This window comes from Elephas maximus, chromosome 6 (assembly GCF_024166365.1).
Source record: "Elephas maximus indicus isolate mEleMax1 chromosome 6, mEleMax1 primary haplotype, whole genome shotgun sequence".
Taxonomy (NCBI): Eukaryota; Metazoa; Chordata; class Mammalia; order Proboscidea; family Elephantidae; genus Elephas; species Elephas maximus.
In genome coordinates, this window is record NC_064824.1 from 140036555 (window position 1) to 140061371 (window position 24817).

The 24817-nt window shown below is 51.9% G+C and overlaps 1 protein-coding gene across 1 annotated transcript in view; it reads left to right on the forward strand.

The window, feature by feature from the left end:
- The window catches only part of RAMP1 (receptor activity modifying protein 1), a 55422-nt gene that overhangs the window by 19215 nt on the left and 11390 nt on the right, over positions 1–24817 (forward strand). The gene's annotated exons all lie outside the window — the stretch shown is intronic.

The window sequence follows — 24817 nt, forward strand, 5'->3', positions numbered from 1 at the left end:
TTCATCTTAACCCAACTGCACAGATATGGAAATGAGGTTTCCGTGGCCCCTCGCCGGCTCGTCTCTGGTCCCCCACCTGGCTGATGGTACTTCAGCAGCTGCCCCTCCCAGCCACAGGCGTGTCTGCAGGGGCGCGTGTCAGGTGGTGGATCTTCTCGTCCTGTCTCATTCCACAGGGCCTGGGGACCTGCCGAGACTTCGAGGTCTCGTTTCCTAAACTGACATTAATCAGGAGTCAGAAATGGAGGGGCCGTGGGGGTGGAGCGGTTGTGCACAATCACCTCAGCCTGTTCTGTGGGCTCATTGGCCTTCTGCCTCAGCTGAGTCATCCGCATTTAAAGATCCAGACCCAGCAGGAGTCCCCCAGGAGGAGCAGCGTCTTCCTCTGCTTTGTCTAAATGACCATGGATTTGTCTAGATGGGTTACATGAAGGTGGCTCCGCAGGACCCTGAGGGCGGCCTGGGTGTGTTGGTAAAAGTGGGAGCCACCACACAGGGCTTCTGCCCCTCTTAAAGGCCACACAGGAATAGAGCTGCAGCCAAAGGAGTCGCCAGCGTTCAAGCCGCCTGGTGAGACAGCTGGAAACAGGAGCGCAGGGCGAGGTTGCCAGGGATCTTCTCTTGTTGTAGAAGAAAACCAAGATAACGTAAGGAACAAAGAAGCAAAACATCATCGTAGCAGCTTCACAGAAAGCCAGTGCAGGCCTGCCCGGCCCTGGGGGTCTGCCCGGCCCTGGGGGTCTGCTATAGGCAGAGCGACAGCCCCACAAAGATGTCTGTGTCCTAATGCCTGCAATCAGTGAATGTGTTAGGTTACCTGGCAAAAGGGCATTGAGGCTGCAGATGGAAGTGGCTGTTGCTGTGTGGTGTCGAGCCGACTCCGACCCCGAGCGACCCTACAGGACAGAGGAGAATGGCTCGATAGGGTTTCTTACCCCTAGGCTGTCATCTTTATGGGTACGGATCGCCAGGTCTTTCTGCCGAGGCGCCACTGGTGGTTTTGAACTGCCGACTTTTCGGTTAGCAGCCAAGCGCTTTACCGTTGCACCACCAGGGCTCCCTCAGGTAGAGCTTAAAGGTTGCCGATCTGCTGCCTGGAGGCGAGGAGTCTGTCCCGGACAGTCCGAGTAGGCCTGATCCCATAACAGGGGTTCTTGGAAGGAGAGGAGGCAGAAGGGGGGGTCAGAGTCATTTGGTGTGAGGACTTGGCCCCTGTTGTTGATTTTAAGGAGCCCTCGGTTGCTAACAGAAAGCTTGGCAGTTCGAACCCACCAGTGACTCCATGGGAGAGAGATGTGGCAGCCTACTTCCAAAAAGACTACAGCCTTGAAAGTCCTATGGGGCAGTTCTACTCTGTCCTATAAGGTTGCTAGGAGTCAGAATCAACTCGACGGCAGTGGGTTTAGTTTTTTGGTTTGGTTGGCTTTAAAGGTGGAGGAAGGGGCCACGAGCTAAGAAGTGCAGGTACCTCTAGAAGCTGGAAAAGGCAAGGAGGTAGATTCTCTTGTGGGCAGGAGGCTGTCCTGATGACATCATCCAGATGACATCACAGGGTGTCCTACAGGGAGCCAGGCAGCCAGACAGCAGCTGGCCTCAGGGACACTCCTGGCCCATGTGGGGCCTCCAGCCCAGGTTGGAGGACTGTGACCCAGCCAGCTATCTGACGAAGGACCTGGGCACTGGGGAAGACACCTCTCTGAGGCAGGTGCAACTGACAGAAGCCTGGAGACAGGACTGGGTAGCTGCTGGGGCCTGGCCTTGAGGACTAGACTGAAGCTACAGTCAGGGGACCCCAAAGGCAAGAGCCCTGGGGTCAAGAGCTGCCCCAATGCCTCTGCCTGAGGTCAGAGCTGTCCAGGGGGCCTGGCCTGGCCTGCAGGTGGCTCTGGCCTTGGGAAACTTCCAGCTGGTCTCTGAAATCAGAGAAGATTCTAGTCTATAGCAGCTGCTTGGCAGGGGGATTTACCTTCCCCCTGAGTGACAAGGGCAAGTGTGTACCACCCAGCCATCCATGAGACACACACAAGAATAAATGGTGTGGGGACACTGTGGGGGCTTGTTCGTGCAACCAGCCTTCTGGGCTCGCAGACAGCGTTCTGTAGGCAGACGGGGGGCCCGGCAGCTCTGCTCCCCATCAGCCCTGTGACGAAGGCCCCGGACGATGGAGGCAGTACTTGCTGCAGCACCAGGTGTTGCTGGTCAGTGACGGGAATGTCCTGAGTGAAAGGGAAGGCCTGACGAGAGCACTCGGGCTGGCTCCGACAAGAGGGTGGTGGGCATTCTCCAGCGACAAGGCAGTACAGGGCTGGGGCCTGCTTTGCCTCTGTGTTTGCAAGGTGCTCCCTGGGGCCGAGCTGCCTGCCACTGCCCCTGCACTGGTCAGCAGCCCCGGACCTGGCTGCCTGTGCCATCAGCTCTTCTGATTCCTTCTTGGTTGGATGGACTTTGTCAAGTCTGCAGGTGGTGAGAACGGCTGGTGGGAGTCTCATCCCGAGTCCTATCGTGTGAGGAACGTGCAGGTTTGCCTGCAAGGGTCACGGTTTAGCAGGTCACCTTGCCCAGGCCCTGTGGGCGCTCTCTGGTGTTGAGGCCATCCCATCGCTTACTGCTGGTAGGTGTCCAGTTGGCTCTGACACATGGTGACCTTACGTGCGACAGGAGGAAGCACTGTTGCTATGTTTCAGTCCATTGTTGCAGCCACTGTGTCAATCCATTTCACTGAGGGTTTCCCTCTTTTCTGATGACCCTCCAGTTTACCAAATGTGATGTCCTTCTAAGGACTGGTCCCTCCTGAGGACATGTCCAAAGTGAGATGAAGTCTCACCATCCTTGCTTTTAAGGAGCATCCTGGCTATACCTCCTCCGAGACAGGTTTGTTTGTTCTTCTGGAATCCATGGTATATTCAGTAGTCTTTGCCAACACCACGATTCAAATTCCCATCATTTACCAGCGCTCTCTCAGCAGACTGCAGCCTTGTTTGCTAACGGAATTTGCTGTATTCAGCGGGGATATAACCTAATTTTGGAAGGCACAGAGAACATGGACAAATATGCCAACAGAACTCTCATTTCCAGAGACGTTCTTGTGGGCATTGGAGGGGCCAAGGGAGAGAGAGCAGGACAAGGAAGGAGAACTCCTGCCCTCACCGGAACTCACTCGGCCTGAAAGTGGTCGATTTTGGAGTTGACGTTGACCGCATGCCGGATTTTCTCACCAAGGCAGGAAATGCCAAGTTGAGTCAAGTGCTAAGAAACTACCTCTGCACAGCTTTGGTGTCTGAGGCACCGCCTCAGGCAGTGGGACAGATGTCAGAGGTGGCCCCTGCTAGCTTCAGCAGAACCCGGAGAGCCCAGCTTTACCTCCACGCCAGTCAGGGCTTCCCTCCTCCTCTGCCCTAAAGCCCTGGGGTTTTTGGAACGTTGCCCACACCACTGAGCCTGTTTGCCAAGTTGGAGAAGGCCTTGACCACCCTCCCACTTGCAGTAAAGCGGCCTGTCCCTTCCGCTCAGGCCTCCTCTGACCTCTCCTGGCCCCACTGGGGGAGGGGAGGAGAGGAAGCTGTGGGGTGTCTGCTGGGCCCTGTAGCTCCCTCCCGAGGCCACTCTCCTTGTGAAGCATCCCCGTCCCTGTTCATCTTCCATCCAGGCTAGTCCCTCTGTCCTGTCCCATCCACCTTGGTCAGAAGGGTGAGGAGGAGTGGTATGCACACTTACTGGGGGTCTTGGGGGGCCTCCTTCTCCCCCACAGTATGCCCAGATGAACCCCAAATCCAACCCCATTGCCATCTCTGGCTTACCGCAACCCTACAGGACAGAGTAGAACTGCCCTGTAGGTTTTCCCAGGCTGTAATCTTTATGGAAGCAGACGGCCACATCTTTCTCCTGCCGAGATGAAGCCTCCTATAACATGGAAGTACCTGTTTTCTGGCTGTGCAGTTTCTGCAGACCCCTATTCTTCACTTGCCACGCTCATTTCTCACAAGGCCTCACATGCTGGCCTGCAGTGAGGAGGACGTGCCACAGGACAAACCACTGAGAAGTGAGGTGGATGCCGGCTGGCAACCACCACGTGGACAGGAACAGTGGCATGAAGGCGTCCCCTGGGCTGTGCTTGCTTCCCTCTGTCACAGTGTGGGGTCATCCTATGGGCTGGGGATACCCTCATCTGCCAAAGAATCATGGAAGACTATCTTGGGATCAGAGTGTACCACAAGCCTCAAGTGGATTAGTACTGCAGTATTCGAACTCGTTGTACTCTGGGCCCCCCCCCACCCCACCCATTATGAGTGGGTGCCTCCCCTGTGCTTGAGTGTTCTGGGCCCCAGAGAGCTATAACTTAGGGAAACTATCCCAAGATACACCAAGAGCTAGGAAGTCACCAGTAACATGGACAGATGGATATGGTCTCTGAGGAGTAAGAAGGGGACTGAGCCCCAGACAAGGGGAGGAGCATATATCAGACTAGTGTTGGCCAGTCTGTGTGTTTAGGGGAAATGGGGCCACAGGGCCTCATCCTGCCTCTCTCTGATGCTAATGTCCCCCCTTGGCCTCACTTTCTTCCGCAGGGAGGGGCACCCCCACTCCTGACACTGAAGCAAAAGGCCCTAGTCCTGGCCACGGAGCCTCTGTGGGGCTCAGCTTCTCCCTGCTCACCCCAGCTGGGTGCCACCTCCCATCAGCCCCAGAGGATTTCTTTCCTCTGCCCTCGGGGTGCAGCCCCAGTGGCACAGGTCTTGGCCCCAGGAGCCACCCCGGTGGACAAGCTCTGGTGCCAACGGCTCCCGGCTTGTGCAGGCACTCTGGCCCTTGGGCCTGCCACGTCTTCTCACTCGGCTGCCTGGAACAAAGAACTCCCTTTGTGTGTCCTCGTGAACAGTCAGCTTTTGTTTTGAATTTCAAGAGGAACTGAGAATGAGGCATCTTTCTGGAATCACAAGGGCTTCCGGCAGAGCAGTCATCCTTCCCGTCACCCTCCTCATCCTCTATGAGGCCCCGGGTGGGCCACCCCAGACCCCACCCAAGGAATCTCAACCAGCTGGTGCCCTGCCCTTGCAGTCGGCTGCTTTCAGAGGGGGCTCCACTGTAAGGCACGGTCCCCAGTGCAGCCAGGTCTTGGGGAGCATCTGAAGATGGGGTCCATCCTGCTCTGGCCCTCTCTGTGGTCTGTACCAGGCAGGAAGCCAGTTCTTGCGGGGCTTCCCTGTCCTCCGGGGGCTGGGGGACAGGGGCCACCCCTAAGCCCATTCCCCAGCCCTGAGTCTCAGCTCACCCTTTCTAAGCCTACCTCAGAGAAGGTCCTTCCAGGCCTCTGCAGACCTCACAATAGCACCCACACACACACAAGCCCGGGTGTGCAGTCTTGCCCCTGGGCACAGACATGGGGGACTGAGTCCTGACCTGCAGCCATCTTCCGCCCACCGCCAGTGGATGTAGAGGAGGGAGGAGGAGGAGACCCTGTGAGAGAAGTCGTCCGGCCACCCCACTGCAAACCAGGCGGGGTCTGCTGAGCCCAGTGCTCCTGGCCCCTGCCCCCGGGGAGCCCATGGGCACAACTCTGCAGTGAGAGGTGGGGGACACCTGCTGCCTGCCCTCACCTTCTGCTCGAGGCCCCTGGGTGTGTGTGACTGGAGTGGGGGAGGAAAGCCTGAGCTGGCCCGCCGGCCCTCAGCAGCCCCCTAGTCTGTGGGGTCGGTGCTGCTGAGCAAGACTTGCAGGAGGGCAGAGGCTCAGGCTGCGGCGGGGAGCCCCTAGGTCGCGCTCGCGTGCTGCTGGTGGGGGGGGCCATAAGGGGTGATGCCTGAGGGACCCTCGCCCCCACCCACTCAAAGACACCATCCTGAAGTGCCCACTAATGGCATCTGGGCAGAGCCTGCAAATGTGACACTGCTCCTTCCTCCTCTCTGGGACTTGGCTGCGGGTGATGCCCCCACCACATCAGTTCCAGCAAGGGAACATCTGCCAAGGGGGCCCAGTTGGGGCCCTCCACTGCATCCGAGGGGCTTAGCCATGGCTGCCCTGGTGGAGCATGGGAGTGGGGACGAGGGCGCTGGGGGGGGAGGCGGGCAGGGAGAAGAGGTGCAGTCTGGGGCTTCAGGCACCTGGGCTGGGCTCATACCAGAGGGGGCAGAGGCGGAAGGGTCTGGAAATCCCTCTCCCCTACCTGGCCCAGAGCCAGCCCGTGTGGTGCATCCAGAGTTGTGGCAGATGTGGGAGAGAGAGGGGGTGGTGGGGACACTGCAGAGGCCTGGGGGTCCGTGGCTCGCAGCCCTGCCCCTCCAGCTGCGTGGCCCCCCTCCACCTTGCTGTGCCCCCACCAGAGGAATTGTCCATTTGGGGGGCAGCAGTGGCCTGTGAGCGGGCGGCAATAGCTTTAACTGCAGGCTTGCTCCGTGGGAGGCGCTGCATGACCAGCCCAGAGGGTCTGGATGCCCCACCTGCTGGCGGGGGGGGGGGGGGCGCTCTGGGAGGTGGGGGAGAGGGACCCCGCCTCCTTTCGGGAGAATGCGTCTGCAGCGGCCACTGCAGGGGAGTCCGTGTGGGGTGGGAACGGAAGGCTGGGGGAAAACGCCCCGCCCCAGACGCAGCGGTGATGATGCTGGGTCGCCGCCAGCCTGCGGTGACGTCTTTTTCCGTCAGTGATTAAACTGCCCTGTTTCACAACCTCCTGGGTTTGGGGATGAACTCGGGCTTCTGTGTCAATTTAAGAGATCAGAGCCAGGGTGACATTAAACCGATCCCCACTGGGAGCGGAAGGACACCCAGGTGAAGTGCGTCTTGGTGACGGGGGTGCTGCGGCCCATCGCCGCCCTCACCCAGCCCTCAGACGCTGCCCAGAAAGCCCCAGAACCGTCCAGGCTGTGTAGAAGGATGACGAAGGGCCCGCTGTCCAGCGAGTGGGGCCCACTGGGGCTTTGACGTCACAGGAGGGGACCACAGTGCAGGGGGCGGGGCAGGTGCAAGGTAATGAGGAGGATGGGGGGATGTGAGAGCAGGTGTCCCTTCCTGGTGCTGACGTTCACCCCCATGCTCAACCTGCCCCCACCGCCCCGCACAACTCCCCAGGGCCTCCCTGTTCAGTCCATTCCCCATCACTCAAAGGCCGGCACCTCAGAGCACACGCAGGGCCAGGGACACCCTCGCTGCCAGCAAGGAGGCCTCCAGGGAGCGGTCAGGCCAGCATCTGCCCTTCCCACTGGTCATTTGAGGGCACTTCCTCTCACCCCTCAAGTATCTTAGGAGACTCAAGCCCTGGGCGCTTATGGCGGCACTCTGGAACACACCTCGGGTCTGAATTCCTTCATCTCCCAGCATCTTGCCTCATTCAAAAAACAAGGAACCTGCTTTCCTAAAAATGCACTCGGTGCCAGGGTGGGATGGGGCAGCCTAGCTCAAGGGCCCCTGGTTGCTGTCTAGTGGACTCTGACTCACGGTGCCTCCTTGAGTGTCAGAGTAGAGCTGTGTGTGCTCTATGGGGTTTTCAATGGCCAACTTTTCAGAAGTAGATTGCCAGGCCTTTCTTCCAAGGCACCTCTGGGTGGACTCGAACCTCCAACCTTTCAGTTAGCAGCTGATCGCATTGTTAACCGTTTTTACCACCAGGGACTCCAGGTCAATGGTAGGAAAGGCAAATTAATGTGCCATGCTTCTCTTAATTATATTCATGTTGAGACATTTCCAGGTTTTCTCTATTATAAATGATGCCATCACAGGAACGTTTATACATACAGGCTTTCTTCTATTTTTGAATAATTTCTTCCACATGAGCTTACTACTGCATATGATATGAATGGAGTCTATGGTTCTTGATAGGTTTTGCCCAGTCACCCTTCTAAAGAATGTCGCCAGTTTATAAATCTACCAGTGACATAGGAAAACACTCATTTCCCCCCAAGTTCATGAGCACTAAGCTTATAGAGATTTTGGTTTTCAGGTTTAAATTGAGGTTTCCTCTTTTTTTTTTTTTCAACTTTTATTGTGCTTTAAGTGAAAGGTTACAAATCAAGTCAGTCTCTCATACAAAAATTTATGCACACCTTGCTATATACTCCTTATTGCTCTCCCCCTAATGAGACAGCACACTTCTCTCCACTCTCTATTTCCTTGTCCATTCAGCTAGCTTCTGTCCCCCTCTACCTTCTCATCCCCACTCCAGACGGGTGCTGCCCATATACTCCCATGTGTCTACTTGATCCAAGAAGCTCGCTCTTCACCAGTATCATTTTCTATCCCACAGTCCAGTCCAATCCCTGTCTGAAGAGTTGGCTTTGGGAATGGTTCCTGTCCTGGGCCAACAGAAGGTCTGGGGGCCATGACCACCGGGGTCCTTCTAGTCTCAGTCAGAACAGTAAGTCTGGTCTTTTTATGAGAATTTGAGGTCTGCATCCCACTGCTCTCCCGCTCCTTCAGGGGTTCTCTGTTGTGTTCCCTGTCAGGGCAGTCATTGGTTGTAGCTGGGCACCATCTAGTTCTTCTGGTCTCAGGCTGATGTAGTCTCTGCCTTTATGTGGCCCTTTCTGTCTCTTGGGCTCATAATTACCTTGTGTCTTTGGTGTTCTTCATTCTCCTTTGCTCCAGGTGGATTGAGACCAATTCATGCATCTTAGATGGCCGCTTACTAGCGTTTAAGACCCCAGACACCACTCTCCAAAGTGGGATGCAGAATGTTTTCTTAATAGATTTCATTATGCCAGTTGACCTAGATGTCCCCTGAAACCATGGTCCCCAAACCCCTGCCCATGCTATGCTGGCCTTTGAAGCATTGGGTTTATTCAGGAAACTTCTTTTGGTTTAGTCCACTTGTACTGACCTCTCCTGCATTGTGTGTTGTCTTTCCCTTCACCTAAAACAGTTCTTGTCTACTATCTAATTAGCGAATACCCTTCTCCCCCACACTTGTAACCATCAAAGAATATTTTCTTCTCTGTTTAAACTATTTCTTGAGTTCTTATAATAGTGGTCTTATACAATATTTGTCCTTTTGCAACTGACTAATTTCACTCAGCATAATGCCTTCCAGAATTCATCCATGTTATGAAATATTTCATGGATTCATCATTGTTCTTTATCAATGCATAATATTCCATTGTGTGGATATACCATAATTTATCCATTCATCTGTTGATGGGCACCTTGTTGCTTTCATCTTTTTGCTGTTGTGAACAGTGCTGCAGTGAACATGGGTGTGCATATATCTGTCTGTGTATAGGCTCTTATTTCTCTAGGATATATTCCAAGGAGTGGGATTGCTGGATCCCATGGTAGTTCTATTTCTAGCTTTTTAAGGAAGCACCAAATCGATTTCCAAAGTGGTTGTACCATTTTACATTCCCACCAGCAGTGTATAAGTGTTCCAGTCTCTCCACAACCTCTCCAACATTTATTATATTGTGTTTTTTTGATTAATGCCAGCCTCATTGAAGTGAGATGGAGTCTCATGGTAGTTTTGATTTGCATTTCTCTAAATGGCACTGGGTTTTTAATGGCTAATGATCGAGAGCATTTCCTCATGTGTCTATTAGCCACCTGGATGTCTTCTTTAGTGAAGTGTCTGTTCATATCCTTTGCCCAATTTTTAATTGGGTTGTTTGTCTTTTCATGGTTGAGTTTTTGCAGTATCATATAGATTTTAGAGACAGGACACTGATCAGAAAAAAAAAACAAAACCCTAGTGTGTCATGGCTAAAAACTTTTTCCCAGTCTGTAGGTAATCTTTTACTCTTTTGCTGAAGTCTTCAGATGAGCATCGGTGTTTGATTTTTAGGATTTCCCAGTTATCTGGTTTCTCTTCTGCATTGTTAGTAATGTTTTGTATACTGTTTATGCCATGTATTAGGGCTTCTAGCGTTGTCCCTATGTTTTTTTCCATGGTCTTTATCATTTTAGATTTTATATTTAGGTCTTTGATCCATTTTGAGTTGGTTTTTGTGCATGGTGTGAGGTATGGGTCTTGTTTCATTTTTTTGCAGTTGGATATCCAGTTATGCTAGCACCATTTGTTAAAAAGACTGTCTTTTCCCCATTTAACAGACTTTGGGCCTTTGTCAATTCTCAGCTGCTCCTATGTGGGTGGATTTATGTCTGGATTCTCAATTCTGTTCCATTGGTCTGTGTATCTGTTGTTATACCAGTACCGGGCTGTTTTGACTACTGTGGCGGTGTAATAGGTTCTAAAATCAGGTAGTGTGAGGCCTCCCACTTTGTTCTTCTTTTTCAGTAATGCTTTACTTATCTGCGGCCTCTTTTCCTTCCATATGAAGTCGGTGATTTCCTCTTTTGTTTTAATCTGCACATCTTTCACTGTCATTGCTGTTGGTGTTAGGTGCCATCCGGTCGGTTCCAGCTCATAGACACCCTATGTAAAACAGAATGAAATACAGTCCAGTCCTGCACCATCCTCCAAACTGTTGCTGTGTTTGAGCCCCTTGTTGCAGCTACTGTGTCAATCCATCTCACTGAAAGTCATGTTCTTTGTTGCTGACCCTCCACTTTACCAAGCATGATGTCCCTCCTGATAACATGTGCAAAGTACCTAAGATGAAGTCTTGCCACCCTTGCTTCTTACAAGAATTCTGGCTGTACTCCTTCCAAGGCAGATTTATTCGTTCTTTTGGCAGTCCGTGGTATATTCAATATTCTTCGCCAACACCACAATTCAAAGGCATCAATTCTTCTTCTGTCTTCCTTACGCATCGTCCAGCTCTCACATGCATTTGAGGTCACTGAAACACCATGGCTTGGGTCAGGTGCACATTAGTCCTCAAAGTGACATCTTTGCTTTTTTACACTTTAAAGTGGTTTTTTGCAGCAGATTTGCCTAATGCAGTGTGCTTCCATGGATGATGATTGTGGATCTAAGTAAAATGAAATCCTTGACAACTTCAGTATCTTCTCCATTTATCATGATGTTGCTTATTGGTCCAGTCATGAGGATTTTTGTTTTCTTTATGTTAAGGTGTAATCCATACTGAAGGCTGTAGTCTTTGATCTTCATCAGTAAGTGCTTCAAGTCCTCTTCTATGTCATGTTGTTCTAAATATTTTTTCTTTTTATTTCATTTGTGTTAGAGTTGATGCTTTTTTTCTACACTTTGTTAATTAGCTGATGTGTATCCACACATGGGATTAACATGAGTTGGAATCAGCTTGACAGCCGCTGGTCTATCCTGACTCACCTCCTCCCCCCACCCCGAGGTCTGTGGCAGCTTGATTTGGTGTTGCCTGTGCCACAGATTCAATTGTCTTGATTGCCAGGGTCATATGGTGAGAATATTATGTGCTGTTACCTTTTAGTTATCCCATTATTTCTTTTGAAATAATATTTATGTTCTTAACGTATTTGCTAGTTACATTAAGGTATAAATTAAATTTTTTTTCCTTCCTACCTCAATGATTCTAACGTAATTCATTAAATACTGTTTCCTTCCTCCATTGTTTTATTATGCTTAGTTTAACACGTAATATATTCTTCTATCCGTAAGAGTCTATTTCAACTAATCTTACTTACACCTTGGGGTCATAGCACACTCTTTAAATTACTATGGCTTTATAATAATTTCTGCAATTTAGAAGGCCTTATCCTTTCTTAAGAGCCTAGCTGGCACAATCAGTTTGTGCTCCACTGCTAAACGAAAGGTTGGTGGTTCGAACCCACCCAATGGCTCTGAGGAAGAAAGGCCTGGTGAACAGCTTCTGCAGAGATTACAGCCAAGAAAACCCTGTGGAGCAGGTCTGCTGTGTAACACGCTCACCAGCCATGTAACACACACGCCAGCCGTGTAACACACGCGCCAGCCGTGTAACACACGCACCAGCCATGTAACACACGCGCCAGCCGTCTGTCGGGGGCCGACCCAGTGGCCTCTAACAGCAAAAACAACAACAATCCTTTCCTGCTGCATTTCATGTCACTATATTTCGCATTATGTTTTGCTTTCTTTGATATATTTTATGCCTATTTTTCCAAAGGAATTGAGAACCATTTTGCCAGACTCCATAAAAAAAAGTCACAGGGAGAGTTGACGTGGCCAGGCATCAGTGGGAGGCGTTGTGTTCCTTGGAGAGCCCAGCCCCTTCTCGCTTGCCCTTGGATTGGCCCCTGCCTGCTTTGACTGATTGATTGTGTCCCAAGAGATCGCCTTTTAGCCATGAGTGGAAACACCATCAGGAGGAGGACAACATCGTGGGGTGTGGACGAGCATGGAGTCCCACTTGGGCGCCCATCCCAATGACCCTATTCTCCTTAAACTCTTCCCTGAAAAATGAGTTCTAATGGAATATATGTACTAGCTGACTATTGCAGTCAGTGTCCAGGGACAAATTACATGATGGGAAAATTACTTAGAAAATTACTTTGAAGTTTGAATGAATTAATCACTAAAACCATCAGATCTGGGTGGTTTGGAGAATTTCTTTGTCCAGTTCTTTCCTCCACTATTGATTTATTTTTTTATTTTCTACTTATTTTAAGATTTGTAGTTTATCTACGGGCAGTTCCAAGGTTACAAACGAGTTCCATTCCTAAGTCTGTCTTTGAGCTGAATTTGTACCTAAGCCAGAACAGTTAGGTACGGTTCGTATCTAACGTCAGTCAAATGTTTGTCTTAGTATATAGTGTACTTTTCAAGGCTTAAAAACCTTAAAGAAGCACTTCCAGATACACTAAAACATCTTTAAGATAATAATACAGTAATAATAGTACTAGTGGAACCCTGGTGCTGCTGTGGTTAAGAGCTACAGGCTGCTAAGCAAAAGGCCGACGGTTCAAATCTACCAGCCACTCCTTAGAAACCCTATGAGACAGTTGTAGTCTGTCCTATAGGGCCGCTATGAGGCCAAATCAACCCTATGGCAAAGGGTTTGGTTGGGTTTGAAATAATAATAATGGTTTGATGGGCTTTGAAAGGTAGCACCCTTTTATTATTATAAACCATCGTACACACCCCAAGTTTTTAATAGGCTTTAGGCAGTCCCTAGGGTTGTACAGAAGTTGGATGGTCCATATCCTGCAGGTTTCTCAGCTCACTGAAACATAACAAAGCATACTATCCCCTTGTTTTAAGTTTCTTTTTATTGTGGTAGAAATATATATAACCAAACATTTGGCATTTCAACCTTCTTTACACGGACGATTCAGTGACATTAATTACATTCATCACGCTAAGCGACCATCACCACTCATTGCTGTAAATTTTTAGCACCCTGTATGTCCAAGTTTACGTCTCCTTTCTTTCATGATTTGGGTTCCACCTCATTCATCAAAAGGAAACGAGGCAGCCCGCTGTTTCACTAGCCGACTGTGCCCATTTTTATAGTCTTTTTAGAAAAAAGGCTAGGTTGTACATAGTAACTCCACTGTTTGTATTTTCTCAGTTTTTTGCCTTAACTTTTATCATTCATGTGCCCTCTGTCTTCCTTTACTAAAAAAATTGCTGCTTTCCTAAAATGCAATTTAGATGCTTTGTTCATTATTCTTTCTCACTCTTTTTAACGTAATAAAGACATTTAAAGCTGTGATGTTTTTCTCTAAGGACCTTGTTTATCATTTTCTGTCAATTATGATATGTCATTTTTCTTTATGTTTTTTTTCTTAGACAGTTCCTGTGTTCCTGTGACAGTTTTTTCCTCAGACAAATGTATTTTCCTTTTCACACGTTTTCTTTCTGTTTGGTTCTGAATCTCTGCTTCTCTTGATGTAATCAGAGAATGCTATAGGCATCATTTTTGCTTTTGTATTTGTGTGGAGATTTTCTTTGTATGATGACCTTTTGTGAACATACCGTGAATACTTGAAAAGGTAATATGTTCTCTGGTCATGGTACTTAATTACCTGCAGAACAACCATTAATTCTACAGCTGTGTTACTAGGCTCCTTTATGTGTTTCTGATTTTTTTTGTCTGCGTACTTGATAATGGCGTTTTAGATTCTCCAATTCTACTCATGTTTTTATCAATTCGACTTTTTTCTTTCCTAGCAAGTTTTCATGTATGTATTTTGTTCTCTTTTATCATAGATTTAGGTTCAGTGTAACGACGCTGTCATACTCAGCCACGCGTCTTATCTTTATATGACTCTCTACCCCATTTAATGGTTCTTGTTTGAAATTATTCTTAGCCTCGTATTAATATTGAAACCCCAGCATCTCAGCTAACTTGGATTTAACTAATAATTCTGTTTAGTCTTCCTATATATTTCTGTTTTAATTATCTCTCTTGCAAACAGCTTTTTGGTGGATTTTATTTTCTCACCTGGAGAGGGACGGGCCTTTTAACGGAGGAAATTACATCGTATTTGCTTTCAGACGGCCTTTTTTTCTTCTTTATTATCTTTCTACACTGAATTTTTTTCTTTTCTTTTCTTTTCTCTACTGTTGAATTGCACTGTGTTTTCCTTCATCTTTTGAGGTTGAAATATTGGCAAGCTGTTTCTCATGTGGCCAGCCATGAAAAGTGAAACAAACAGATGTCCTTGTTCCTATATTTATTTTCTCACATTGTCAGACAAATACTCTGGGCCTCCCGCGCGCAGGAGCAGGCGGCTAGGGCTTCGGGACTCCCTCCCCTGTCACTTTCTCCCTCCCCGCCCCACCACAGACTTGAGCGAAGGTTCTAAACCCTGCTTCTTCCTTTCAGTTCTCTGCTTAGCTTTTATTTTTCACACTGTGCTTTTTTTCAGTCAACCTATTTGATTTGCATACCTTTTTGATGTGGTAAAAACGCATAGCAAAAACTTTGCCATTTTAACCGTTTCTACGTGTACAATTAATTCAGTGACATGAATTACTTTCACCATGTCGTGTTACTGTCACCACTGGAGCCCTAGTGGCACAGTGGTTAAGAGCTTGACTGCTAACCAAAAGGTTGGCAGTTCAAATCCACCAGCGGCTCCTTGGAAGCCCTATGTGACAGCTCTACTCTGTCCCGTAGGATCACTGTGGGTCGGAATCAACTCGATGGCAATGGGTTTTGGCTTTACTGTCATCACTGTCCATTTCCAAAAGTTCTTCATCATCCCAAACGGAATCTCAGCACCCCTTCAGCAGTAACTCCCATTTCCCCCCTCCTCAGCCTCTAAAAAAAACCAAACCTGTTGCTGTCGTGTCAATTCCGACTCATAGCGACCCGATAGGACAGAGGAGAACTGCCCCATAGAGTTTCCAAGGGGCGCCTGGTGGATTCGAACTGCCGATCTTTTGGTTAGCAGCTGTAGCTCTTAACCAGTACACCATGAGGGTTTCCCTTCAGCCCCTAGTAACCCCTAATCAACTTTGTCTCTGTATATTTGCCTATTCTAGATATTTCATATAAATGGGATCTTACGGTATTTGCCCTTGTGTGTATTTCATTCAGCATAATGTTTTCAAGGTTCGTGCATGTGGTAGCATGTATCAGAATTTCATTTTTCTTCACGGCCAATTAGTATTCCATTGTGTATATAATGATGCTTTGTTTATCCATCCATTGAGGGACACTTGGGTTGTTTCTACCTTTTGGCTACTGTGCATAGTGCTGCAGTGAACACTGGTGTACGTGTGTCTGTGAGTCCCTGCTTTCAAATCTTCTGGGTACGTACCTAGGAGTGGAATTGCTGGGTCGTATGGTAATCCTATAGGGTCGCTATGAGTTGGAATCGACTCAACGGCACTGGGTTTGTTTATGGTAATTCTATGTCTAACTTTTTGAGCAACCACAAAAAGTGGATCCATAGTGGCTGTACACTTTTACAGTACCACCAGCAATGGATGAGGGTTTCATTTTCTCCACATCCTCCCCAACGCTTGTTAGTTTCTGTTTTTCTGATATTAGCCATCTTCATGGATGTGAGGTGGTATCTCATTGCTGTTTCGATGTGCATTTCCCTAACAGGAGCCCTGGTGGTGCACTGGTTAAGAGCTTGGCGGCTAACCAGTCACTCACTCCTTGGAAGCCCTATGGGGCAGTTCTACTCTATCCTATAGGGTCGCTATGAGTCAGAATCGACTCGATGGCAACAGGTTGGGTTTGGTTTTGGTTTAATGACTAAATGACCTTGAACGTCTTTTCATGTGCTTATTGGCCATTTGTGCATTTTCCCTGGAGAAAGAACTACTCAAGTCCTTTGTCCATTTTTTTAATTGGGTTGTTCGTATTGTTGATATTTGCTTACTTTTATCAGTAATAACTGGCTCTGGCAGGGCTTCTGTTTATCTTTGGTGATAGGTTGTTAATTCAAGTGTGTTTTATTATTTTTAACATTATCATTCCCTTTTACGTGTGTCTTTTCAATTCAGACAAGCACTTGAAGCAGATTCTAGAAGTCATCATGTGGGCAATACATTCTCAGAAGTAAGAAATGTCTGAGGCACTTTCTGCCGCGTTGGCCTGTGAGTGACAGACAGCTTGGCAGGGTAGTGGATCCGCGGTGAACAGCGTCCTTCTCTGAAGTTCGCGAAGCTGTTGCTCCTTTGTCTTTGGGTCTTACTGTGTCACCAGAGAAAGCAGAAGTAATTTTGATTTATACGTTTTTTTTTAATATGGCCTCCCTTTTTTGCGTGGTTGCTTGCAGTATTCCTTTTCGTTTAAAATGTTCCTGAGAAACTGTTTTGATAATGACTCCTGTTCAGCGTGCGTGGAGCCTTAGAGCGCTCTCCAGCTCTCACCTGAGTTGGGGGTCTCCAAGACCCCCCCCCATTCAACGACTCTCTAGAAGGACTCCAGGACGCAGCATATAACTGTACTCGTGGCTGTGATTCAGGACGCAGCACAGTATCTGTCAGCTGGGCTAAGTCATGATTCCCTCGTATGATTGTACGATTGTCTACCATTTCATCTTCTGATGTGACTTCCCTGTATTGTAAATCCTATCACTGGGATATAACACGATGGATTATCGGCAGTTATACTGATGAGGTCCACAAGATTAGACTGTGTCTTAAGCCAATCTCTTTTGAGATATAAAAGAGAGAAATGAGCAGAGAGACATGGGGGGGGTCTCATACCACCAGGGGGCCAGTGCTGGGAGCAGGGCGCTTTCCTTGGACCTGACGTTCCTGTGCTGGGATGTTCCCAGGTCAGTGGAGGACTGATGGCAGGGACCGTCCTCCAGGGCCGATGGAGATAGAGGGCCTTCCCCTGGAGCCAGCGCCCTGAGTTTGAACTTCTGGCCTGCTGGACTGTGAGAGAATGGACTTCTCTTTGTTGGAGCCATCCACCTGTGGTATTTCTGTCGTAGCAGCACTAGATAACTAAGACAAGGCATGTGGGGCGAAGTCCGGGGAACCCAGGCACAAGATTCCAAGAGCCGTTTCCCAGTTGCAAGTAGGTTGTTTTGACTTATTTTGTATTGAAGGACTTTCACAGTCCTTTCACCAAAAAAAAACTGTTGTCATCTATTCTGACTCATGACAGCCCCGTGTGTTACAGAGGAGAACTGCTCCATAGGGTTTTCTCGGCTGTAAAAAAGTGTTCTCCAGACCTTTTTTCTGTGGAGACGCTGCATGGGTTCGAATTGCCAACCTTTTGGTTAGCAGCCAATCACAAACTGCTTGTGCCACCAGAGTCTGTGACAACATGTGTGAAATGTTTCCAACCAGGGGACCTCGTTAGAGGCCCAGCATCCAGGTCGTGTAGGCACCCACTGCCTGGCACATACGGAAATTCCCTCCTCCCGGAAAGGAAGCGGATGTTCAGCATAGAGCACACTGTTTACACCAGCAAATGAGGCACAAAACCCAGGGAGGTGGGCATCCTCCCCAAACCCAAGCTCCCCCAGGCCAGCCAAGCACCCCCTTTGCAAGCAGGCCTCTCTGGAGACAATGGCCTCAGCTGCTGTGTAGACACTTCTGCACGCCCTCTTGGTCATTCATTGGGCTGGACATCTTCATTCCAACTTTAGCCAGGGGTTCTGTTCCTCCGCACCTTCCCAGAGCTCTCTGCCACCCACCGTGCCCTGGCGAACTCTTGCACGTCCTTTATCTTATTCTGCACTGTTCCCACCTCCAATTGTTACGTCTGCTGTCTAGATACGCTTTTCCAGATGATTGTCCGTTTTTATTTTCTGCAGTTTAGGTTCTGCTTTTTACTCTCTCTGAAACAGTTCTTAATATAAAACCCAAAACCAAACCCATTGCCGCTGTATATGGTGCAACCGATATTAACTGCACTGCAAATTATACTGCAATGAGTTAAAGTTTTGTTGCCCCCAAGCTTACTGGACCTAGTAGCTTCCTGCTCCAGAGGCCCGATTTCAGCCATTGAAGGGTGGGGTGGCGGTGTGGGGTGGAAGCTCGAGGGCCGGGCAGCGTTGGCGTGGCAGCCTGGGGCGGGGAGGCTTGGAGCTTTCATGAGGCAGTGAGCCCACAGCCTGAGTGTGGTTGCCTCAAGGCCTGTGAGCTGGATGGGCAAGACTCTGAGGAAGCAGGCCCAGCCTCTGCCAGCACTGCAGTGGGCTCACTCAGGGGACACTTAGGGATGATGGTCAACACTAAGGAATGGACCAGGAGGGAGATGGGAGAAAAGGAGCCTTGTACGACTGCTGGGGCAGCACAGCCAGGCCTGGAACTTCAACACCCAGGCTCTGGATAGAGAGAGCTAGAGCTGGGGCTGGGACTTCCACACCTGGGTTCTGGATAAAGAGAGCTAGAACCAGGGCTGGGACGTCCACACCTGGGCACTGGATAGAGAGAGCTAGAACCAGGGCTGGGACATCCACACCTGGGCTCTGGATAAAGAGAGTTAGAACCAGGGCTGGGACATCCATGCCTGGGTACCGGATAGAGAGAGCTAGAACCCGGGCTATGAAATTGTTCACTACAGAGTATTAAGTTTGCACAATAAGCCCGTGATTACCTTGCTTACTGCTAACCTGCCCCTGGGAAGGTTGAGAGGGAAGACAGGACACAGGCACAGATCCCCCGCTTGAGGTACTGGTGGTGCCCTGACACCTGGTTCCCCTGTGGTGGCTGCATGAGGGCCACCTATGGAGGGCGCTGGTGGTCAGCTGTCAGAAAGCACATTCTCAGACCCCAGGACAGGGACCCCCATGGGAGGTTAGGGAAGGCAGCCAGAGCATGTACGAAGGCTGGAGGAGAGAAAAGAAATGGTGATTTTAAGGCCCATGAGTGGCTCAGGCTAAAGGGTAAAAATAAGTATTTTTTTTTAAAAAAAAGGTTGCCTTTGAGTTGACTCCAATTCATGGCAGCCCCACGTCTCTCAGGGCAGAACTCTGCTCCACAGGGTTTTCAGTGGCTGTGACCATTCTAACAGGGATCTCCAGGGCTTTCTTCCGAGGTGCATCTAGGTGGACTCAAACTGCCAACCTGTCAGTTAGTACCCAAATGCTTAATCATTCGCACTACCCAGGTACTCCAAAAATAAGAATAACAGTAGCTAGCACTCACTGGGGCCATGGGCTGATGGGTGGTACCAGTGCTTGAACCCCCTTCTCAGTGGGTTCCTGGGGGAGGGACTCCAGGCTCCCATGCCACACCTCCCTCCCAGAAGCCAGGCGGGTCTGAGGCCCCTGCTGGGATCCCTGCAACTCTGTTTCTCTGTGTCTTTGTCATCTGCTCTTGGCCCAGACTTGCAATGCAGGATGGTTCTGAATTTTGGAGAGGCCTGGGGATGGCCTCTCCCCTGCTGGGGTGAGGGTGGTCTCCCCTTGCCGTGGGCACTTGGGTCTTCTGTTCACCCCACCCCCATCTGGGTTGTGGTGTTTTCTTTTAAAAGTTGGGGAGGGGTCACCTTGGCACCAGCAGCTCAGTGCTCTTTGCTGAGGACTTAGCAGGCACTGGGCCAACAGTGCTGGGTACCGGGGATGCTCTCCTCCCTCCAGGAGCACAGCCTCCGAGCTGAGGCTTTGGGGCCTGGCCACCCTCCTCTCAGCCCTGGGGTCCCTGGAGAGCCCTACTCTCCCTGGGGCAGCCCCTGCAGCAGAGGGACTGGCCCCCTGTTCTGACCCTCCACCCACCTCACACCTGCCCCACAGGAGCCTAGCAGGGGACACTCTGACAGTGGCCTGGACTAGTGTACCCCGACATCACCCCTATGATGACAGGAAGTTTGCGACGGCAGAGAGAGGCCACTGCCACTGTCGCCCTCCTGGTGGGGGCAGTGAGCTGTCCCAGAAGGTCACCTGCACGCAGCCAGGGTCCCTCTGGCTCTGAGCAGTCTGCTCTGTAAGGGGTCCCATGTCTGCTCACTACACCCCCATGCCGCTGTGTGGGGCCACCACCTTGTCAGTGTCTTTCTTCAGAGGAGGAAATGGATGGGGGGCTGAGGGGGATGCTGACCCCAGGCAGGGGGACCCCAGAGCCTACACCCTGACCATGCTCAGACCCCACTTAGGTTGGTGCTGACAGCTGAGCCCCCCCAGAGCGGGTGACCCAGGGGGTGAAGGGACACCCCATGATCCCCACTGTGAGGAGTGCCACATGGAGCCCTCCTGTGAGTGTGGGCATGTAGCAGGGGCCTGCAGGACTGACTGGCAGACGGCCCCCAGGCCACCACAACACACCCCCAAAGCCGTCCAAAGGCCTGGCCCCTCTGCCCTTCAGAGGGAAAAAACAATGCTGACAGCGGTCTCCTTAGTGGCCCCGCCAGCCCTTCCACGGGTAACTTCACCCTCACACAGCCCCATGAGCAGTGTTGAAAACCTTCCTTACTGCCGAAGAGGCTTCAGAGGGCCATGACCCTGCTAGCTCCCCAACATGGCCTTACGCAGTGGGGGCTGTCCCCGGAGAAGCCCCTGCCAGTGTCCCAGGTGACCACTCTAGCTCCAGCCCCTCGTGTGGGAGTAGGGAGGGATCCTGGTCCCTAGCCTCTCTGCACCTGCTCCTGCCCTAATGCCTGGGGCTGGGGAGGAATGTGGACCAGCCGGGAGAAAGCCAGCGGTTTCTCAATCCATTCCTGGCTCAGCGTGTGCCCAGCTCTGGCGTGGGGACACAGCCGGAGCTGCCAGGCCAGGCTCCCCACAGACAGGCCCACCGGGGCGGGCACAGTGCCCTTCTTGGAACAGGCCCTGGCAGGAAGAACCGCGGCTCACAGGCCTAGCTGCCGTGTAAAATTCAGAGGACATCCAGGGCCAAGGCACAGACCGCCTCTAGGGCCTGGGGTCTCTTCAGAATCTGACTCCCAGCGCAGCGCCGGCGCACCACTGGCCCCCTTCAGCGGCTCCTGCCCCTCCCGGGAGGCGGCTGAGGACGCGGGAGAGCCGGGAGCTTGGCGTTCGTTTTGCAGACATGGAGGGTGTGGGGGCCGCGCTGGGCCTGACACCCTGAGCTCAGGGACCAGGCCGGTCAGGGGCTGCCTGGGTGTGCAGCCGCCACGCTTCGTTGAATCCCCCAGAGGCACAAGGAAGGATCGTCCGGTCCAGGGAGAGCGGTCACCTGCGTAAGAGGCCTCTCCACGCTGGGCCAGGGCCTCCCCGGCTGACGTCTGTCTCAGCCCTGGGGGAGGAGGCTTCCCGAGGCAGACGCCTGAGCTCCCGGCTGCGTGGGTGGTTCGTGTCGGTCCCTGCGCGGGGAAGCCGGAGTCCAGCCCCGGCTCTGCCGGCCACATCGCGCGCCCCACACTCCCGGCACCCGGGCCCGCGCGTCCCCGCGCTGCCCGCGCCCAGAGCTGCTTTGAGGGGTCTGGATACAGAGCTGAGGGACCCGCCACAGGGCGTCCCCCTCTCCTCGAAGCGCGGCTCCTAGTTACGGGATCCCAGGTGGCAGGGTTGGGTGGGGCTGGCACTTTTGTAGCCTTGCATCCGAGCAGGGGTGTGTATCGGGGGAGGGGGCTTTGACTCGAGGGCTTGGGACTCTCTCCTCAGGCACGGTACCCAGACAGGACCCCCAGGCCTTCTTCCCAGGGCTCCTCTCTCCACTCTGGGGTCCCAGGGCTACCCAGGTCAGGAGGGGCAGTGACCACAAGCCCGTCCCCTCCTCCCCCAGGCTGGGACTGGCCTAGCCTGAGCACGGGCTCAGAGTGGCGCCCTCTGGTGGCAGCGGAGCTCGGCCCAGGACGCTCTTCAGGTACATTCATTCATTCACTCCCCTGGTCTGCTGGGCCCACTGCCAATGTCTCACTAGGGCTCAGGACACAGCAGGGACAGAGCAGGCCACTGCCCTCCAGAGGCCACAGCCAAGGAAGGAGGGGCGCAGGGAAGGCAGATTGGGGGGCACCCCAGAGCCCAGAGGACTCCCAGGGATGCCTCCCAAAAGGGCGAGTCAGGTCACAGCTCAAGTCCTGAGTGGAGGAAGCAGTGTCCCAGGGCTGGGGCTGCAGGGTGTGGGGCCTGAGGGACTGGAGTCTGTGGGACTGGGTCCTTTGGGGATGGCCAGACCAGGCCTCCCAAGGGCCACCGGCAGGGGATGGGGTGTGGAGTTTCAAGAAGGAAGTGAAGGGTTGGGGCAGCTCCACGGGGTAGGGATGCGCCCGCCTGCAACCACAGGAGCCTCACCCCTAGAGCGCTGCCATTAGAGGAAATGGATGGTCCTCTGGCTGGCAGAGGCGCCTCTCCTGACCCGAGGCCCTTCCTGTCCTGTGCACCCCTCGTCCACTGTGGGCTGTGCCTGGGCTCCTCCCAGCAGTGGTGGAGGTGGGGCTGGCAGCCTCACAGCCTCCTGGTGTCAGCAGTAGTATGACCTTATGTGTCTTTAAGAGCTTGGAGAGGCCTGAGTGAGGTGTCCTTGAAGTTGGGTGCACCTGTGTGGAGCTCGCTGCAATCCTCCCAGCTCAGAAACCCAGAGTGCCCTGGTGGCTGGGGGTGTATGTGCCGAGAAGGGTGATACAGCACCCTGTTGGCCTGCTCCCTGCCCCACTCCTGGCCTGGCTGGCTTGTTCCATCAGGAGAGAGGGCCTTTCCCCCCGTCCTGGCAAATGTGATTAAGTCAAGGACCTCGTGGGGGTTTAATGCTGTATTATGCAGGTGGGCCCAGTGTGGTCACAGGTCCTTAAAAGGGAAAGAGGGAGGCAGGGGGCCCGAGTCAGAGAAGGAGGCTGGAGTGTGTGGCCACAAGCCAAGGAATGCAGGCAGCCTCTGGAGGCTGGAAAGGGCTAGAGAAGGGGCCTCCCCTGGATAAGGCTTCCAACCTGTTTGTTCTGGTTCAAACCTCTGCAGAGAATTTGCATTTCTAACAAGTTCCCAGGTGATGCTAATACTGCTGGCTAGGGACCAGTTCTGAGAACCACTAGGAGAGCAGTGGTTCTCAAGATTTATTACACATAAGAATTACCTGGGGATCTTGTTAAAATGTAGATTCTGATTCAGTATATCTGGGGTAGAAATGCAAATTCTCAGCAGAGGTTCCAACTGGAAGGAACCCAGTTCAAAGCCCTGCCCCTGGAGAAGGAAGGAACACAGCTGTTGATTTTAGTCCTGTAAAACCTGCTTTGCAATTCAAACCCACCAGCCGCTCTGCTGGAGAAAGATGTGGCAGTCTGCTCCTGTAAAGATTACGGCCTCAGAAACCCTATGGGGCAGTTCTACTCTGTCCTGTAGGGTCGCTATGAGTCGGAATCGACTCCATGGCAACAGGTTTGCGTTTTTTGTTTTGTTTTGTTTAAAATCTCCTTTGGACTCCTGACCTCCAGAACTGTAAGATAATGCGTGTTGTTTTAAGCCGCCAAGTTTGTGGTTGTTGGTTACAGTGGCAGAAACTGGTAGAGCTCGCGTGCGGGAGAAGCTGATGCCTGGGTGTGGCTGGAAGGACAATCCCGCCATGCAGGCTCCGATTCCATGTGCGCTGCAGATGTCACGAGATGTTGGTCTGTTTTTTTTCCTCTGAGTTGCAAACAGCAACTTCAATCTCCCTTTCCTGAAATGTTCGAGAAGTTAAAAAAGGGAATTGCCAGGGGCCAGCCCTTGTTCACGTCACCTGGAGGCACTGGGTCGTCACGAGTGCTGACTGCTTTGTGGGTTACAGAGCAGAGGGGTCTCCATCGGTCCCATTGATTAGGCGTGTGCTGTGTAGGAACCCCGTCTGCAAAGCCCTTGCCTGCCCCAGTCATCACAGAAGGGTTGACAGTGGACCTGGCCTCCCCTGGGTGGGGTCCCTGTACCTGGAGCTGCTGCCCCCACCCCTGGCTTCCAGGGTCTGCCTGTGGCCACGTCTTCCCTGCCTGTCCTTTCAGCCCTACCTCCTCCGCCACACCTGCCTGGCAGCCCTGGCCTCTCCCTCTACCTCTCACAGAAGCTGGGGGCAGCGGGGTGGCGGGGGATCCTCCAAGCAGAAGAGGAAATATAAAATACACGCGTGGCCTGCATGGGCCGTGGGGGCAGCTAATCTTTCACAGGGCCCCTAGAGGCAGACAGACAAGACCCCTGTGTGGGTGGAGACAGACGAAGATGGGGCAAGAGTTGGAGCCGAGGCCAGCAATTCTCCGTGCGTGCTTGGAAGACGCTGTTCCACGAGGGTGTGGGTTGGCTCCAGGGGAGAGAAAGACTGAGGTCAAGTTTGTTCGTGAGCCCTGGGTCCCTGAGGACCTCTCGGGTCAAGTTTGTTCGTGAGCCCTGGGTCCCTGAGGACCTCTCGGGTCAAGTTAGTTCGTGAGCCCTGGGTCCCTGAGGACCTCTCGGGTCAAGTTTGTTCGTGAGCCCTGGGTCCCTGAGGACCTCTCGGGTCAAGTTTGTTCGTGAGCCCTGGGTCCCTGAGGACCTCTCCGGTCAAGTTTGTTCGTGAGCCCTGGGTCCCTGAGGACCTCTCGGGTCAAGTTTGTTCGTGAGCCCTGGGTCCCTGAGGACCTCTCGGGTCAAGTTTGTTCGTGAGCCCTGGGTCCCTGAGGACCTCTCGGGGCCCTTTCCAGGCTGTGCAAGTGATTTTTCCACTTGCCGTAGAGCCGACTCCACCTCATGTCATTTT